Genomic DNA, 13,815 nt, shown 5'->3' on the forward strand with positions numbered 1-13,815 from the left:
CTAGGCCATGGCTCCCGTCTCGCCCTTCCCAGACCACCCAGAATGCATCAGACATGCTTGATCCTGACGATATCATACACCCACGTTCCTCCGAATGGGCCCCAGCTGACAAGGTCACTAATTATATAGTGGGTCGCATTCGTAGGCCGCTGGAGAAGGAGGCCCGTAATTTTTTTCCGGGCGGAGTGTCCCAGCCCTTCCCTTGAGGGGAAGGTGGCACTTAACCCGGAGACTGATCCCCACATGGCCACTTTCCTACAAAAGTTCATCAGGGACCCTAAGAAGGGTATAGATAGGCCTTGGCGAGCCTGCCAGGACAAGATCCTGGATGCTATAGGGCACATAACAAAAATCTTGGATATGGCCGAAGAGGCCAAGGAATCAGGTTCCATAATTTCTCCAGACACCTTGTCAGGGTGGGCCCAGAGAGCCATAATATTTTTGGGCAACGCTAATTGCGCTCTGTCCACAGAGTGGTGCCGCCGCTTCCTCCTCATTAAAGTCAACCCAAAATTGGGGGACCTGGCGGACTCAGAGGCTGGCGCCATTGCACAAGGAGTTCTCTTTGGGGAGCCTTTTGTGAAAGAATTAGGCAAATTTGCCAATACTTTCACATCACTTGACAAGGCTCAAACAACCATTAAAAGGGTGTTCCCTCGTGTTTTCCACGGGGCCGGCCAAGTTAGGAGCTGCTTGACCGGCCGCCAGTCACACCAGAACTCCCAAAGGGAGCAAGGCTCCAGACATGGACAGTATCAAGATCAGTCCCGATTCGGGAATTTCTACCCCACGAGAGGATGTCGTGGAAAGGGCAGAGGTTTCCGAGGAGCAGCATCCGCCTCAAGTCCCGGTGAGTGTTCTCTTTTCTTCCCAACTAAAAATAGGGGGGCGGCTGGCGTTTTTTTTCCATGCTTGGATTTCCATCACGCGAGATGCGTGGATTCTTTAGACGGTGCAGACATTCCACACAGAAAATCTTGGGGAACCCTCCCAGTAGACCAGGCCCCGTCCCATTCAGTTTTCACTCCAAGAAGCTGCCCTGGTAGACGAGGAAGTGTCATACCTCCTCAACAAGGGTGCCATCTCCCTTTCCTCACCGCACCCCAGGGGGTTCATCAGCAACATATTTTTGGTCGACAAGACCGACAGGGGCTGGAGGCCGGTTATAAATCTAAGCTGGTTTACCGCCACTTCAAAATGGCGGGTATTCACCGCCTCAGAGATGTCTTACATCCTATGGATTGGATGGTGCGTCTAGATCTCAAAGACGCCTATCTAGTATTCCCGATTTTTCTGCATCATCTTCGTTTTCTCCAGTTCAGCTGGCGCCACCAAACTTACGAATTTACTGCTCTTCCATTCTGTCTGTCCTCGGCTCCTTGGTGCTTCACCAAGGTCCTCAAGCCGGTGGTGGAGTTCCTGAGGGCCCGAGGCGTAAGAATGATTGTGTATCTAGATGACCTGCTTCTAATGAGTTCTTGCTCTCTCCAGCTGTCATCCCACCTCCAAATGGCAGTGGATCTCCTTCAGAGCTTAGGCTTTCTGGTCAACGAGGCAAAGTCACTTTTAAAGCCCTCTCAGTCGATGACTTTTTGGGGTTCGTAATAAACTCCACCGGTTCCACTCTAAGTCTTCCTTCCAGGAAAGTGGCGAAAATCCGGCACGAGCTAAGACGCACCCTTTCTAAACAACAAGTGTCTCTACGCCAATTGGCTAAGGTGGTGGGTCTCCTATCGGCATCGATTCAGGCTATCTTCGTGGGACCGCACCACTATCGGGCCCTACAACGCCTGAAGGCGTATTACCTTTGCAAGGGGTACCCTTACTCACACAAGGTTTCCCTGTCAAGCAAAGCTCGAGAGGAGATCCAATGGTGGTTGGACCACATGGAGGCCTGGAACGGCCATGCAATTTTGGGTTCGGCGCCGGCTCTAGTTATAGAGTCCTACACCTGCAGATCAGGCTGGGGCGCTCGGTGCAGCGACCTCTCTACGGGAGGATTGTGGTCTCCCGAAGAACAGAAGTTGCATATAAATTGTTTGGAACTTCTGACGGGCTCTTTCGCCGTCCGTTGCTGGATGAAGGAAGGGTGCAGTCATGCATCCTTCTCAGAATGGACAACATTTTGGCAGTCCGATATATAAATCATCTGGGAGGCACAAGATCCAGAACTCTTTCGGACTTAGCTGCGATCTTCTGGCAGTAGTGCCTGGACAGCCAAGTTTCGGTCACAGTGGAATACTTGCCAGAACAAGAGAACCAGGTGGCGGACTTTCAGTCCTGCAATTTCAGAGATTCCAGTCTCTAGAAGCTCGACGCAAACGTTTTTGCGATGTTAAATGACCGCTGGGGTCCCTGCTCGGTAGACTTGCTTGCCTCGAGACTGGATCATCAACTTCCCCACTTCTTCAGCTGGAGGCCAGACCCTCTGGTAGTGGCCACGGATGCTTTCCTCCAGGACTGGAGCTCAGAGAAGGGGTATGCCTTTCCTCCCTTCACGATGATCACAAGACCGACCTCTCAGGTCCGATGGCAGAGGGCGGATTTAGTCATGATCACCCCCTTTTGTTTCTGTCCTGGCAGCTGAACCGCTTTCTCTCCAGGAAAGAGCTATCGGCTAAGCTGGCTATGCTTCTTTGTCTCATCACCTACCGGCGTGTCTCTGAGACATCACAAGTAGGACGTTCACTCTCCTCAGAAGAACGAAGTGTCACACTAGGGTTATTTCCCAAACTCTCCTGAACTGTGTGCCGTCAGATGCCTCAAGGTGTATGAAGAGATGACGGAGGAATATCGTACCCCTGGGGAACGCCAGCTACTCATTGCACTCCGTAAGCCTTTTAAGGCGGTCTCGTCACCTACCATTGCTAGGTGGGTCAGATGGGTGATGCAGGAAGCAGGCATTATCCTCCAGGACTTTGGAGCCCATTTGGCACGGTGGCGATGGCCTCAAAAGCATTTGGCTTGGGTGCCCATTTGGAGGATATCCTCAACGTGGCAGATTGGTCCTCGGAATCCACCTTTGAAAGGTTCTATTTCAAGCCAGTGCTAGACATGGCTCACCTCGTTGTGAGCAAGCTTTGAACTAGCATAATTCTCGCCTCCAATCCTGACATGGAATGAAAAATGTCCTAGCTATCGTAACGGAAAGTTTCAATTCTATTAAGGACTCGGAGGCGAGGATTATCCCGCCCTAGGGTTCCAAAAAAGGACATCCCTCCCCGTATTTAAGTAAATAATTTTGCTTGTCTTTGAGGGGTTTGGTGGGACAAGTTTGTTCTATTACGCACTAACTAAGTTTACTGCTTGGCTTCGCAGGTTTCGGTAGTTTGTGCTCAGATAGTAATATGTTCTCTGTCTTTGTAGGTACTGACGCAAACAAACAGGATGCATGAAGGTGATCCAACAGCTGACTTCGTGGGAAAAAAGAGGGCGAAGGGCCAGTGACAGAGGACTATGTTGGAGCCATGAGACTCCTGATTGGACATTGCTATACTATCCTGATTGGTTGTTACCATGTTTCTTCTAAACTACTTTTTCTCCCAAGGGTTCATTGGAAATTTAGTTTTTGTTACCTTTAAAATGAGCTGCTATTCGAAATGAAGTGAAGAAAGAAGGCATAATCCTCGCCTCTGAGTCCTTAATAGAATTGAAACTTTCCGTTACGATAGCCAGGAAATTTTTCATTCTCAGCATATTCCCCTGGAATAGCAAATACTCACAACTATCCCTTAAGGAACTCAAACACTTCCTCATGGAAGCTAGGTGTCAGCTTGCACAACTCTGAGCTATATCAGGAGGCATTCAAGTTGAACTTGACTTGCTAATAGCAAACATTCCCCTTATTCTATGCATACTGGAAAGGCATCTTTCATGCTACTGCTCATCAAAGCCTAAGGAAGATCAAACATCACCCCACACCGAAGAAAATAAATGTTCTCCCCCCTGAAAAGTACATAATTCACACGCCAGCTGCATCACATACAAGCCCTTCCAAGTCGAAAAACTATCCACCTCAGGTGCACAGCATGACATTTGGGTCACTGCCCAACTCAAGACAATTAAATCTAACAAGGAAAAGACCAAAGGCACACCTTATCCAAAAAGGATTTAGAACAGCATCCCTACCAACATTAGAATGACTTCCTTGCTCCTGCTTTCCAGAAAGAAACTCAAGACACATCTTTCAAAAAACACTTCCACCTTTCGCAATAGGAACCCTCTTATTACCAGCTTACTGTAAATGATCCTGAATAGCATCCCTGTGCTCCTGTCCACAGTTCAGTAGTCTACTTCTGTCTAGCTTGCTTTATCCCATACAAATAGCTACAAATACATACAAGATCTCTCAACCGCTGAACCTTTTTAACCCCCCTGTTGAGCCTTTTTTTATGTTTGTGGAGGTTCGCGCTTAAGCCTTCATAATCTATTTTTTTTTTTTTTACACTTAAGGTATTCAGGTCAAATGTGCGTACGTTTTCACCCACATGTTGGGGATTCTGAATATATCTTTGGTTTCGGTATTGCCAGAAAATAGCAAAAAGATGGCATTTTTGTGAAAATCAGGAAAAGTGCCAGCAACTCATCAGTGATGTCATCAGTGATGTCATCAGTGATGTCACTGACCATGTCTTGAATGATATAATATGTGACATCATCAGCAGTGGATTGCGGGCGCGCGAGTTATAGTTAGCAGAACTAACTATAACAGAGGAATTTCAATGGTGTTGTATGAGTGAAATGTCCAGCTAACTATAACACCCCTGAAACCTATGGTTTTTTCAGTAAATTTCTAAGGTTTTTTAAATGCTAATTCCTAACTATAACGTGCCTGAAACCTATGTTTTTTTCAGTGAATTACATGGTTTTTTAAATACTAATTTGTAACTATAACGTGCCTGAAGAACAAGTTACTTACCTTCGGTAACGCTTTTTCTGGTGGATACGGTATCTGCCAGTGGATTCCTCACCTTGTGAATATCCCCTGCGCCAGCAACATTCGGAAACTTTTGTAGCAGTCCACGCCAATGAGGTCGAAGACGACGACACAGAGACACGGCTCCGCTCGCAACTCCGCTGACGTCACCGGCTCCATAAGAGGACCTCATCAGCGTGATGACGTCAGTTCCGCCCTTTTTTCCGTGCCTTCAAGGCACACGGACGGACCGACAGCAATATATACACAGTATACACAGTACATAATATACAAAGCAGCACACACAGTGTGAAGATAATATAGGAAGGCAAAAGAAATAACACACTGCCTTTGACAGTAACAAATACATTTTGGAACACCATCATCAGAATTGTAGGTATACAAGGGTGGACAACGGGGAGGCGGGTGGGTCAGTGAGGAATCCACAGGCAGATACCGTATCCACCAGAAAAAGCGTTATCGAAGGTAAGTAACTTGTTCTTCTGATGGATACATCTGCCAGTGGATTCCTCACCTTGTGAAAAGATTCCCACAGCAGTCCCACTCCTGGAGGAGGGTGTCCACCCTTCTATACCAGAAAGTCCTGAAGGACGGAACGAGCAAAGTGTCCGTCCCTCCTCACCTCGGTGTCTAAGTAGTAATGCTTCGCGAAAGTGTGGAGGGAGGCCCAAGTTGCCGCTCTACAAATGTCCTCCACAGGAACACCTCTAGACAAGGCAGAAGTGGAAGTCTTAGCCCTAGTAGAATGAGCTCTTAAACCCTCTGGAGGTTCCTTACCGGCCAAAGAGTAGCATATCTTGATGCACAAGACAATCCATCTGGAAAGGGTGCGCTTGTGCACCGCTCTGCCCTTCCTGCAGCCAACAAAGCCCACGAAGAGCTGGTCGTCAACTCGAAAGTCCTTAGTCCTGTCAAGGTAGAAGCTCACCGCCCTCTTAGGGTCCAGGCGGTGAAGTTGCTCCTCCTCCTTGGAAGGGTGAGGGGGAGGATAAAAGGTAGAAAGGGTAATGGACTGCCCCAGATGGAAAGGAGTTACCACCTTTGGCAGAAAAGCAGCCCTGGTCCTGAGTACCATTCTTTCAGCATGAATGGTCAAGAACGGGGGTTTTGAACTTAGAGCTTGAAGCTCACTTACCCTCCTTGCCGAGGTGATCGCAATGAGAAAAACCGTCTTGAAAGACAACAGTCTCAAGGGACACTTGTGTAAGGGCTCGAAGGGAGAACCAATCAGGTAAGTTAAGACAAGATTTAAGTGCCATTGAGGCACAATAAAAGGAGTTGGAGGAAACTTGTTTGTAAGGCCCTTCAGAAACCGTAAAACAATAGGCGATTTAAACAATGATGGTTGATCCGGCAAACAAAGGAATGCGGACAAGGCTGAAAGATATCCCTTTACAGTGGCTACAGCAAAACCCTGCTGAGCAAGAGAAAGGGCAAACTGAAGAATATCAGATAAACAAGCCCTCAAAGGATCAAATTACTTCTCCCCACACCAGAGCACAAATTTAGACCACCTATAGGAATAGATAGATTTGGTGAAATGACGTCTGGCAGACAAAATTACATCTACCACATCTGGCGGGAGAGAAAAAGAATTCAGGTTGCCTCGTTCAATCTCCAGGCATGAAGGTGTAAGCTCTGGAGGTGGGGGTGTAGAACCTGCCCCTCCGACTGCGAGAGGAGGTCTGCCATGAGAGGGAGACGGAGCGGAGGGCACGAGGAGAGGTGGGGAAGATCTGTATACCACACCCTTCTTGGCCAATCCGGGGCGATCAATATGACTTGGGCCCGGTCTTGGCAAATCTTCCTCAGAACTCGAGGAATCAAGGGTATGGGAGGAAACGCGTAAAGGAGTTGAGTGTTCCAACTCAACTGAAACGCTTCCCCCAATGCTCCCTGCATCGGATACTGGAGACTGCAGAAAGATGGGCAGTGAGCGTTCTCGTGAGTGGCAAACAGGTCCACCCGAGGAGTTCCCCACGTCCGGAAGACGTGACGAACCACCTCCGGATAAAGCCTCCACTCGTGGTCGGCGGAAACTGCCGACTGAGACTGTCTGCACGTACGTTCAGAACCCCGGCCAGATGATTTGCCTTCAGACAAATCTGATGATCCTGAGCCCAGGACCAGAGACACAGAGCCTCTCTGCAAAGACAATGAGACCCCACTCCTCCCTGCTTGTTGACATACCACATCGCGGTAGTGTTGTCCGTCAGGACTTGAACCGGCTGACCGCGAAGGGAAGGGAGGAAGGCCTTGAGCGCCAAACGAATCGCCCGTAATTCCAGAAGGTTGATGTGAAGCAACATTTCCTCTGGAGACCAAAGACCCTTGATCTCCAGATCCTCCAGATGCGCACCCCACCCCAAAGTGGATGCATCCGTTATTACTGTGGCCACCGATGGAGGTAGATGGAAGGGCTTTCGTTGGGACAGATTGCCCTCTACGCTCCACCAAGACAGATCCGCCGCAGCTTCTCTGGAGATCCTCACAGATTCCCTTGTGCTGACACCACTGCCTGCGGAGGCACCACTGGAGGGCCCTCATGTGCCAGTGTGCATGGTTGACCAACAGAATGCAGGAAGCAAACAGACTGAGCAGGCGAAGGACCTTCAGGACCGCAACGACCGCTCCATTGTAAAACAGAGGAATCACTTCCTGTATGTCGAGAATCCTTTGAGGAGGAGGGAATGCCCGACACACAGTAGTGTCCAGTACTGCCCCTATGAACAGGTTGCGCTGAGAGGGCACCAGGTGAGATTTGGGCACGTTTATCGAAAAACCCAATTTGTACAACAGCTGAGTTGCAACCTGCAGATGATGAAGCACCGTCTCTGGCGACTCCGCTTTGATCAGCCAGTCGTCCAGATAGGGGAAAACTGAAATCCCCGACCTTCTGAGATGGGCTGCCACCACTGCCATCACCTTGGTGAAGACTCGAGGCGCAGTAGTAAGACCAAACGGAAGGACCGCAAAATGATAATGTTGCGACCCTACCGTAAAACGGAGATACTTCCTGTGCGACTTCAGGATGGAGATGTGGAAATACGCATCCTGCAAGTCGATCAACACCATCCAGTCCTCCTGATGCAGCGCTTGAAGAACCTGCGCAAGGGTGAGCATCTTGAACTTCTCTTGCTTCAGAAAAAGATTCAAGATCCTGAGATCCAATATTGGACGCAATCTGCCGTCCTTTTTCGGAATCAGGAAATACCAGGAGTAGCATCCCTGACCCCTTTCCTGCTCTGGAACCACCTCTATCGCACCTTTTGTCAGTAATGTCAGGACTTCCTCCTGCAGGAGAAGAAAGTGGTCCTTCGAACAAGCACCTTGACAAGGAGGGTAATTTGGAGGGAATTCCCGAAAGGGAAGGGCGTACCCATTTTCTACAAGATCTAGAACCCAAAGGTCTGTAGTAACTGATTCCCAATCTTGTAGAAAATGGGTAAGCCGGCCCCCCACAGGACCAGCATGATCCAGAATGGTGGATCTAGGGCTGCTTTGCAGTGGTGGGAGGGGCTGAGGAGGAGGAGGAGGAGAGCTGACGACCTCGAGTGCGACCTCTGACTCTGCCTCTGTAGCTCTTATACAGAGTGTTTTGCTGCTGTTGCTGCTGCTGCTGAACAAAAGGTAAAAAGAACAAAAGGTAGACCTTCCAAAACCCCTGTATCTCTTGAATGAAACCCTTGGCTGAGTTTGAAGGCCCAAAGATTTAGCCGTGGCCTTACTCTCCTTAAATCTTTCAAGCGCAGCATCCGCTTTTTTGCCAAAAAGTCCGGAGCCATCAAAAGGCAAGTCCAAGAGCGTTGACTGAACATCAGGGGAGAACTCTGAAGACCTGAGCCATGCACTCCTCCTCGTGGCAACAGAAGATACCATGATTCTTGCTACCGAGTCAGCTGTATCCAAGCCACTTTGGATTACCTGACGTGCAGCCGCTTGGGTATCCGAAAGGACCTCATTAAAGCTCATCCTATCCTCTTCTGACAGCTTTGGGGCTAACTGCTTTGCTGAATCCATAAGAGCATGGCTATATCGGCCCAAAAGACAGGTGACATTCGTCGATTTTAAGGCCATACTGGCAGAAGAGAAGACCTTCTTGGCCGACTGGTCCAATTTCTTCGCATCCCTGTCACTCGGGACTTGAGGAAAAGCACCTGTTGATTTTCTGGAATAGGCAGCCTGAACCACCAGACTCTCCCGAGATGGATGAGATGTTAAAAAGTCTGGGTCCCCTGGAGCCGCCCTATAGCTTCTAGCAATAACTTTAGAAACCGCAGGAGCAGAGAAGGGCTTACGCCATACCTCCATTACTGGTTCTATAATGGCATTGTTAAAAGAGAGCAAAGGCTCCGATGCAGTAGAAGGAGAGTGCAGAACCTCTGTTAGGATGTTAGGCTTAAACTCTGCCAGAGGCAACTGCAGATCTAAAAGTTCAGCCGCCTTTCTAATAACAGCGTGGTATGGAGCCACATCCTTTGAAGGAGCATCAGCAGGAGGAGTAATCTCCCATTCAGGCGATAAATCCAGGCCACTAGCCTCCTTCAAATCATCAAACACATCGTCTGACTCCATCAGCTCACCTTCCTCTACTTCCTCCATCAGGTACCTCTGTTCATCCTGTACCCTTTGGGCCTCCCTCCTAGAACTGATCCTCACAACAGGAGTCAGCGGCGCCGTGACCGAATCCGACGGCGCCGGAGCCGGCGTCGAGCGTGGATCCAAAGGAACAGCTGGTGTCGAACGAGGTTGAGTCGGCGCCGGTGAAGAAGGGAGTGGCGTCGATGTCTTCGGCGCCGGTAGATGCCAAGACGGCATCGCCGTAAAAAATGGCATGAAGGGAGCCTAAGGATAAGCTTGGGGAACTCCCAAACTGAAGGCCATAGGACCCATAGGACCCGAAGGTGCACCAGAGGGGTACATGGCTCTGGAGAAGACTCCATACATTGCATTAAGATAATGCGAAGGATCTTGACCTGGGCCTGGAAACAATGGATAAGTCTCAGTCTGAGGCATCACCGGACTCGGGCCCACCGGCGCCGACGGTGGAATCAGCGGAGCCGAAGGCTCACCCGGAGCTGGAAGCTCCTCAATCGGAACCGGAGACGAAGCCGGAACCGGAGATGAAGCCGGCGTCGGAGATGGAGCCGGTGCCGGAGAATGCTCCGGTGAAGCCACAGGTGACAACAGGCCAATTGGTGAATCAGGAACAGGCGAAGGAGAAACAAAGTCCTTACGGCGTTGGGAGGGCGATGTCGATCTCGGAGCCGTATCCCTATCCGAGTGATGTCGAGATCCATGCCTCTTCTTTTTCTTGTGCTTCTTGGACTTAGAAGCATGCCCGAAGTCGACTTCGACGCTGACCTCGACCTCGATCTCGACCTCGATCTTCTCCGGCCTCTTTTTTCCCTCTTCATCTTGGCAATGAACAATTTTGCTTCCCTCTCCTTAAGAGTCTTGGAGCTCATCTTGCAACAGCAAGAACATCCTTGAACATCGTGGTCCGATGATAGACACCAAACGCAGTCTTCATGCAGATCCGTTATCGACATGTGCTTTCCACATTCCCGACAAGGTTTAAAACCAGACTTCGTCGACATTTCAGCTGAAGAAGAGAGCGAGAGAAACCAGCAGAAAACAAAGTATCAAGCACAGCTACAGAGAGAGTCCCGAAATTCGTTGGCGTCGACGGCGCGGAAAAAAGGGAACTGACGTCATCACGCCGACTAGGTCTTCTTATGGAGCCGGTGACGTCAGCGGAGTCGCGAGCGGAGCCGTGTCTCTGTGACGTCGTCTTCGACCTCATCGGCGTGGACTGCTACAAAAGTTTCCGAATGTTGCTGGCGCAGGGGATATTCACAAGGGGAGGAATCCACTGGCAGATGTATCCATCAGAAACCTATGTTTTTTTCAGTTAATTTCTAAGGTGTTTTAAATGCTAGTTTCTAACTATGCCTACAGAGGTAGGACATGAGAAGAAAGAAGAAAAAACACACAGAAAGAAGAAAAAGAAATGCAGAAAGAAGCAAAAGAAGTCCACAAAGGCGAAGAAAAGTGCAGGAAGAAGGAAGACATGCAGAAAGAACAAACAGAGGAGCCTTGTTGCAAAATCATCCAGTACCCTCAACTTTTTCAGATGGGTACTGGTGGTAACTGACTCTGACTAACCAATCCTAGAGCCAGTGCTAAGCTAAAAGACACTTAGAATACAGTTAAAACACCTACATAAACTAGGGAACACTATGCGTTGGGGTACCCCTGTGATTAGAATGACCTCCTCTGTAAGCCCCTAGTACATAATAGGGCAGGGGGATTAAAACTACCTCTTAAAACGCGCCACAGTGCGCGTTTGCACCCTGGTGAAGGGGGGGGGGGCTGAGCTGACGTGTGCAAACACGCCCTGTGGCCGTTTTAATTTGGGGGATAAAGTCCCCTCGAATCCTGAGTGTCCCTTGGGTCCAACTAGCTCATCAGGTATCTCCAGTTAGCGCCACAGGGCTGCGTTGCAGAGAGGTGTAAAAAGTGGCACAGCCTGGACCACCTCTCTGCAACGCAGCGCAGTGGCGCTTACTGGAAGCACCTGGTTGGCAAGTTGGCCCCCAGGGACCCTCAGGATTGAAGGGGAATTAATTCTCCAACTTAAAACACGCCATAGGGCGTGTTTGCACACGTCACCTAAGGCCCCGTTCCCTCCCTTCACCACTGTGTAATATGTGCCATATTTGAATCCATTGACACACCAATACAAGTTTCTAAAAACCCACTCAGTGATTCCTAGATCTATACACACATCTAATCACTTACCTATAGATTCACTCATACATGCTGTCAATGATCAATAGAACACTATCAAATATACTTATACACCTATATCGACATTACACACCAGCACACCAGCACACATCCTATTCACTTATGAAGTCATCCTACTCACTTATGCAAACAATGGATCATACTTACATTTACTTAGCTACACACTTATACAAACATCACTTCATCTATTCATATAGATAGTAACTCATACTCAGTGTGTTATAAAATCACTATTACAAGTATACAGTTATCCATACAGTCACTCATACAATCACTGAGTCTTATGCATACTTACTTATATACAACAACTGACACATACACTGGCTTTTATTTTTCTAGTTTGTTGGACATGTACCATTGAGACATATATTTGCTCATCACCACACCCATAAAGATATTCACTCACCCAAAGAACTGTTATAACATGTAGTTTTAACTTTATATACCTACTGAATCAAATATTCACACATCTTTGGGTAGTCACACACCCCCCACCGAACCACATACACATTCACTCTCCCATACAAATACTCAGTTAACTAATCAATAACTAATATAGACTTTCACATAGCTAGTAACCAACTGGAGAAGCAGTTTACACAACAACTGACAAAAGTGATACAAATATTCACACAGTTTAGTCACTATCCAATATATTTAGTGAGACACTATAAATTAGTCAAGTAAACAGTCAATCACACTGCTACTAAATCCTCCATCCAGATATTTATATTTATATATCCACTCATTCTTCAATGCAAATTGATATACATATATATAATACATATTTAAATAACGAACCAAACCACATTCACTGGATGTCATCAGTGATGTCATCAGTGATGTCATTTGAGATGTCATCAGTGATGTCACTTACCATGTCATGAATGATGTAATATGTGACATCATCAGCAGTGGATTGCGGGCACGCGAGATATAGTTAGTACAACTAACTATATCGGAGGAATTTGAATGGTTTTGTACGAGTGAAATGTCCAGCTAACTATAACACCCCTAAAACCTATGGTTTTTTCAGTGAATTTCTAAGGTTTTTTAAATGCTAATTCCTAACTATATCAGGCCTAAAACCTATGGTTTTTTAAGTGAATTTCAAAGGTTTTTTAAATGCTAATTCCTAACTATATCAGGCCTGAAACCTATGGTTTTTTCAGTGAATTTCAAAGGTTTTTTAAATGCTAATTCCTAACTATAACATGTCTCAGTGAATTTCAAAGGTTTTGTGAATGACAATTTTTAAATGTATTAATTGTTATATTTATTTTTTTTAAACTGATTTACTACATTTTTTAAACTATTTATTTTTAGGTATTTTATTTTCTAAATTACATTAGAATTACATTATACATTACATTACAAAATATACTTTCTCAGAATGAATTACTGTAGTTTAAATACTTTGCAAATAGGCAATAGACTTTTAAGTACAGTAGTTACAGTTGTTGCAATGGGCTACACAATTTCAAACACAATGCAGCATTGAGCTCAATGTGAATTTCTAGTTAAATGCAATTAGTTACTTTATGGATTACTTTTATAACCAAAGGACTGGAACCCCGATTCAATCCTTGGACATCTCCTGTAAACAGTAAAAGCGTTTTGGTTACAGTAGTGATTTTTAACGAATATTATTGTATTTTAAAAGTTGACACTTAGAATCACCAATGTTACCTTATGGCAGGAAATTCACTTAGCAGGTAAGTAGTGTTATCGTCACTTTTTCTTACTCAGTGGTGGATCCTGGATCCAGCACTGGTGCATCTCCTGTAAACAGTTGAAAGAATGTGTTTAAGTCATACTGGCGATTTTTAAGGAATATTTTTAGTTTGTGAAAATAGACACTTAGAAACTTTTCTGCTGAAAACCAGACAATGAATTCCTATGGAAGGAAATACAAGTTACATGGTAAGTACGGTTAGAATTACTTTTCAGGGTCAGTGCTGGGCTAAAAGATGCAGCACTGGGTTCTCTCCTGATAACAGGTGAGTAAATCGGAATTCGTTCTTCGGATAATTTTAGGTGAATATTGTAAAGTTCCAAAACTCCCC

At 46.9% G+C, this 13,815-nt stretch overlaps 1 protein-coding gene across 5 annotated transcripts in view; it reads right to left on the reverse strand.

The window, feature by feature from the left end:
* LOC146798257 (inositol-trisphosphate 3-kinase B-like) overlaps positions 1-13,815 on the reverse strand; it is an 856,729-nt gene that overhangs the window by 733,588 nt on the left and 109,326 nt on the right. Inside the window, exon 1 of one of the 5 annotated variants that reach the window (XM_085625538.1) lies at positions 13,439-13,497. The exons of the other annotated variants lie outside the window; for them this stretch is intronic. The gene's annotated coding sequence lies outside the window, so the exon portion shown is untranslated. Of the gene's footprint in view, positions 1-13,438; positions 13,498-13,815 lie in introns of those variants that run through there. 5 annotated transcript variants of the gene reach the window in all.

Source organism: Triturus cristatus, chromosome 9 (assembly GCF_964204655.1).
Source record: "Triturus cristatus chromosome 9, aTriCri1.1, whole genome shotgun sequence".
Taxonomy (NCBI): domain Eukaryota; kingdom Metazoa; phylum Chordata; class Amphibia; order Caudata; family Salamandridae; genus Triturus; species Triturus cristatus.